We start from the raw sequence: 6000 nt of genomic DNA, 5'->3' as shown, positions 1-6000 counted from the left end.
CATATCGTACGGCATACTATAGCGTGCCGTTTTTCATCATTTTTGAGGATTTGAAAAAAATGACGAAATGACAAAAACGATGGGTTATAGCCCATGTTTTTTGAAATTTTGAAAAAAAAAGTTAGCCTCGTTTCTCATCATTTTGGACCATGGGCTATAGCCCATATCGTACGGCATACTATAGCGTGCCGTTTTTCATCATTTTTGAGGATTTGAAAAAAATGACGAAATGACAAAAACGATGGGTTATAGCCCATGTTTTTTGAAATTTTGAAAAAATAAGTTAGCCTTGTTTCTCATCATTTTGGACCGTGGGCTATAGCCCATATCGTACGGCATACTATAGCGCGCAGTTTTTCATCATTTTTGAAGATTTGAAAAAAATGACGAAATGACAAAAACGATGGGTTATAGCCCATTTTTTTTTAAATTTTGAAAAAAAAAGTTATCCTCGTTTCTCATCATTTTGGACCATGGGCTATAGCCCATATCGTACGGCATACTATAGCGCGCAGTTTTTCATCATTTTTGAAGATTTGAAAAAAATTACGAAATGACAAAAACAAAAGGTTATAGCCCATGTTTTTTGAAATTTTGAAAAAAAAAGTTAGCCTCGTTTCTCATAATTTTGGACCGTGGGCTATAGCCCATATCGTACGGCATACTATAGCGCGCAGTTTTTCATCATTTTTGAGGATTTGAAAAAAATGACGACATGACAAAAACAAAAGGTTATAGCCCATGTTTTTTGAAATTTTGAAAAAAAAAGTTAGCCTCGTTTCTCATCATTTTGGACCGTGGGCTATAGCCCATATCGTACGGCATACTATAGCGTGCCGTTTTTCATCATTTTTGAGGATTTGAAAAAAATGATGAAATGACAAAAACGATGGGTTATAGCCCATGTTTTTTGAAATTTTGAAAAAAAAAGTTAGCCTCGTTTCTCATCATTTTGGACCGTGGGCTATAGCCCATATCGTACGGCATACTATAGCGCGCAGTTTTTCATCATTTGAAAAAAATGACAAAATGACAAAAACGATGGGTTATAGCCCATGTTTTTTGAAATTTTGAAAAAAAAAGTTATCCTCGTTTCTCATCATTTTGGACCATGGGCTATAGCCCATATCGTACGGCATACTATAGCGTGCCGTTTTTCATCATTTTTGAGGATTTAAAAAAAATGACGAAATGACAAAAACGATGGGTTATAGCCCATGTTTTTTGAAATTTTGAAAAAAAAAGTTAGCCTCGTTTCTCATCATTTTGGACCGTGGGCCATAGCCCATATCGTACGGCATACTATAGCGCGCAGTTTTTCATCATTTTTGAAGATTTGAAAAAAATGACGAAATGACAAAAACAAAAGGTTATAGCCCATGTTTTTTGAAATTTTGAAAAAAATAGTTATCCTCGTTTCTCATCATTTTGGACCGTGGGCTATAGCCCATATCGTACGGCATACTATAGCGCGCCGTTTTTCATCATTTTTGAGGATTTGAAAAAAATGACGAAATGACAAAAACAAAAGGTTATAGCCCATGTTTTTTGAAATTTTGGAAAAAAAAGTTAGCCTCGTTTCTCATCATTTTGGACCGTGGGCTATAGCCCATATCGTACGGCATACTATAGCGTGCCGTTTTTCATCATTTTTGAGGATTTGAAAAAAATGACGAAATGACAAAAACGATGGGTTATAGCCCATGTTTTTTGAAATTTTGAAAAAAAAAGTTAGCCTCGTTTCTCATCATTTTGGACCGTGGGCTATAGCCCATATCGTACGGCATACTATAGCACGCAGTTTTTCATCATTTTTGAAGATTTGAAAAAAATGACGAAATGACAAAAACGATGGGTTATAGCCCATGTTTTTTGAAATTTTGAAAAAAAAAGTTATCCTCGTTTCTCATCATTTTGGACCATGGGCTATAGCCCATATCGTACGGCATACTATAGCGTGCCGTTTTTCATCATTTTTGAGGATTTGAAAAAAATGACGAAATGACAAAAACGATGGGTTATAGCCCATGTTTTTTGAAATTTTGAAAAAAAAAGTTAGCCTCGTTTCTCATCATTTTGGACCATGGGCTATAGCCCATATCGTACGGCATACTATAGCGTGCCGTTTTTCATCATTTTTGAGGATTTGAAAAAAATGACGAAATGACAAAAACGATGGGTTATAGCCCATGTTTTTTGAAATTTTGAAAAAAAAAGTTAGCCTCGTTTCTCATCATTTTGGACCGTGGGCTATAGCCCATATCGTACGGCATACTATAGCGCGCAGTTTTTCATCATTTTTGAAGATTTGAAAAAAATGACGAAATGACAAAAACGATGGGTTATAGCCCATGTTTTTTGAAATTTTGAAAAAAAAAGTTATCCTCGTTTCTCATCATTTTGGACCATGGGCTATAGCCCATATCGTACGGCATACTATAGCGTGCCGTTTTTCATCATTTTTGAGGATTTGAAAAAAATGACGAAATGACAAAAACAAAAGGTTATAGCCCATGTTTTTTGAAATTTTGAAAAAAAAAGTTAGCCTCGTTTCTCATAATTTTGGACCGTGGGCTATAGCCCATATCGTACGGCATACTATAGCGCGCAGTTTTTCATCATTTTTGAGGATTTGAAAAAAATGACGAAATGACAAAAACAAAAGGTTATAGCCCATGTTTTTTGAAATTTTGAAAAAAAAAGTTAGCCTCGTTTCTCATCATTTTGGACCGTGGGCTATAGCCCATATCGTACGGCATACTATAGCGCGCAGTTTTTCATCATTTTTGAGGATTTGAAAAAAATTACGAAATGACAAAAACGATGGGTTATAGCCCATGTTTTTTGAAATTTTGAAAAAAAAAGTTATCCTCGTTTCTCATCATTTTGGACCATGGGCTATAGCCCATATCGTACGGCATACTATAGCGTGCCGTTTTTCATCATTTTTGAGGATTTGAAAAAAATGATGAAATGACAAAAACGATGGGTTATAGCCCATGTTTTTTGAAATTTTGAAAAAAAAAGTTAGCCTCGTTTCTCATCATTTTGGACCGTGGGCTATAGCCCATATCGTACGGCATACTATAGCGCGCAGTTTTTCATCATTTTTGAGGATTTGAAAAAAATGACGAAATGACAAAAACGATGGGTTATAGCCCATGTTTTTTGAAATTTTGGAAAAAAAAGTTATCCTCGTTTCTCATCATTTTGGACCATGGGCTATAGCCCATATCGTACGGCATACTATAGCGTGCCGTTTTTCATCATTTTTGAGGATTTGAAAAAAATGACGAAATGACAAAAACGATGGGTTATAGCCCATGTTTTTTGAAATTTTGAAAAAAAAAGTTAGCCTCGTTTCTCATCATTTTGGACCGTGGGCCATAGCCCATATCGTACGGCATACTATAGCGCGCAGTTTTTCATCATTTTTGAAGATTTGAAAAAAATGACGAAATGACAAAAACAAAAGGTTATAGCCCATGTTTTTTGAAATTTTGAAAAAAAAAGTTATCCTCGTTTCTCATCATTTTGGACCGTGGGCTATAGCCCATATCGTACGGCATACTATAGCGCGCAGTTTTTCATCATTTTTGAGGATTTGAAAAAAATGACGAAATGACAAAAACAAAAGGTTATAGCCCATGTTTTTTGAAATTTTGAAAAAAAAAGTTAGCCTCGTTTCTCATCATTTTGGACCGTGGGCTATAGCCCATATCGTACGGCATACTATAGCGCGCAGTTTTTCATCATTTTTGAGGATTTGAAAAAAATTACGAAATGACAAAAACGATGGGTTATAGCCCATGTTTTTTGAAATTTTGAAAAAAAAAGTTATCCTCGTTTCTCATCATTTTGGACCATGGGCTATAGCCCATATCGTACGGCATACTATAGCGTGCCGTTTTTCATCATTTTTGAGGATTTGAAAAAAATGATGAAATGACAAAAACGATGGGTTATAGCCCATGTTTTTTGAAATTTTGAAAAAAAAAGTTAGCCTCGTTTCTCATCATTTTGGACCGTGGGCTATAGCCCATATCGTACGGCATACTATAGCGCGCAGTTTTTCATCATTTTTGAGGATTTGAAAAAAATTACGAAATGACAAAAACGATGGGTTATAGCCCATGTTTTTTGAAATTTTGAAAAAAAAAGTTATCCTCGTTTCTCATCATTTTGGACCATGGGCTATAGCCCATATCGTACGGCATACTATAGCGTGCCGTTTTTCATCATTTTTGAGGATTTGAAAAAAATGATGAAATGACAAAAACGATGGGTTATAGCCCATGTTTTTTGAAATTTTGAAAAAAAAAGTTAGCCTCGTTTCTCATCATTTTGGACCGTGGGCTATAGCCCATATCGTACGGCATACTATAGCGCGCAGTTTTTCATCATTTTTGAGGATTTGAAAAAAATGACGAAATGACAAAAACGATGGGTTATAGCCCATGTTTTTTGAAATTTTGAAAAAAAAAGTTATCCTCGTTTCTCATCATTTTGGACCATGGGCTATAGCCCATATCGTACGGCATACTATAGCGTGCCGTTTTTCATCATTTTTGAGGATTTGAAAAAAATGACGAAATGACAAAAACGATGGGTTATAGCCCATGTTTTTTGAAATTTTGAAAAAAAAAGTTAGCCTCGTTTCTCATCATTTTGGACCGTGGGCCATAGCCCATATCGTACGGCATACTATAGCGCGCAGTTTTTCATCATTTTTGAAGATTTGAAAAAAATGACGAAATGACAAAAACAAAAGGTTATAGCCCATGTTTTTTGAAATTTTGAAAAAAAAAGTTATCCTCGTTTCTCATCATTTTGGACCGTGGGCTATAGCCCATATCGTACGGCATACTATAGCGCGCAGTTTTTCATCATTTTTGAGGATTTGAAAAAAATGACGAAATGACAAAAACAAAAGGTTATAGCCCATGTTTTTTGAAATTTTGAAAAAAAAAGTTAGCCTCGTTTCTCATCATTTTGGACCGTGGGCTATAGCCCATATCGTACGGCATACTATAGCGCGCAGTTTTTCATCATTTTTGAGGATTTGAAAAAAATGACGAAATTACAAAAACGATGGGTTATAGCCCATGTTTTTTGAAATTTTGAAAAAAAAAGTTATCCTCGTTTCTCATCATTTTGGACCGTGGGCTATAGCCCATATCGTACGGCATACTATAGCGCGCAGTTTTTCATCATTTTTGAAGATTTGAAAAAAATGACGAAATGACAAAAACAAAAGGTTATAGCCCATGTTTTTTGAAATTTTGAAAAAAAAAGTTAGCCTCGTTTCTCATCATTTTGGACCGTGGGCTATAGCCCATATCGTACGGCATACTATAGCGTGCCGTTTTTCATCATTTTTGAGGATTTGAAAAAAATGACAAAATGACAAAAACAAAAGGTTATAGCCCATGTTTTTTGAAATTTTGAAAAAAAAAGTTATCCTCGTTTCTCATCATTTTGGACCGTGGGCTATAGCCCATATCGTACGGCATACTATAGCGCGCAGTTTTTCATCATTTTTGAGGATTTGAAAAAAATGACGAAATGACAAAAACAAAAGGTTATAGCCCATGTTTTTTGAAATTTTGAAAAAAAAAGTTAGCCTCGTTTCTCATCATTTTGGACCGTGGGCTATAGCCCATATCGTACGGCATACTATAGCGCGCAGTTTTTCATCATTTTTGAGGATTTGAAAAAAATGACGAAATTACAAAAACGATGGGTTATAGCCCATGTTTTTTGAAATTTTGAAAAAAAAAGTTATCCTCGTTTCTCATCATTTTGGACCGTGGGCTATAGCCCATATCGTACGGCATACTATAGCGCGCAGTTTTTCATCATTTTTGAAGATTTGAAAAAAATGACGAAATGACAAAAACAAAAGGTTATAGCCCATGTTTTTTGAAATTTTGAAAAAAAAAGTTAGCCTCGTTTCTCATCATTTTGGACCGTGGGCTATAGCCCATATCGTACGGCATA

The sequence above is a fragment of the Protomyctophum bolini genome (assembly GCF_963924005.1).
Source record: "Protomyctophum bolini genome assembly, chromosome: 3".
In the NCBI taxonomy this organism is placed as follows: Eukaryota; Metazoa; Chordata; class Actinopteri; order Myctophiformes; family Myctophidae; genus Protomyctophum; species Protomyctophum bolini.
The sequence above is the reverse complement of the archived record's forward strand: the minus strand, read 5'-3'. Positions refer to the sequence as shown.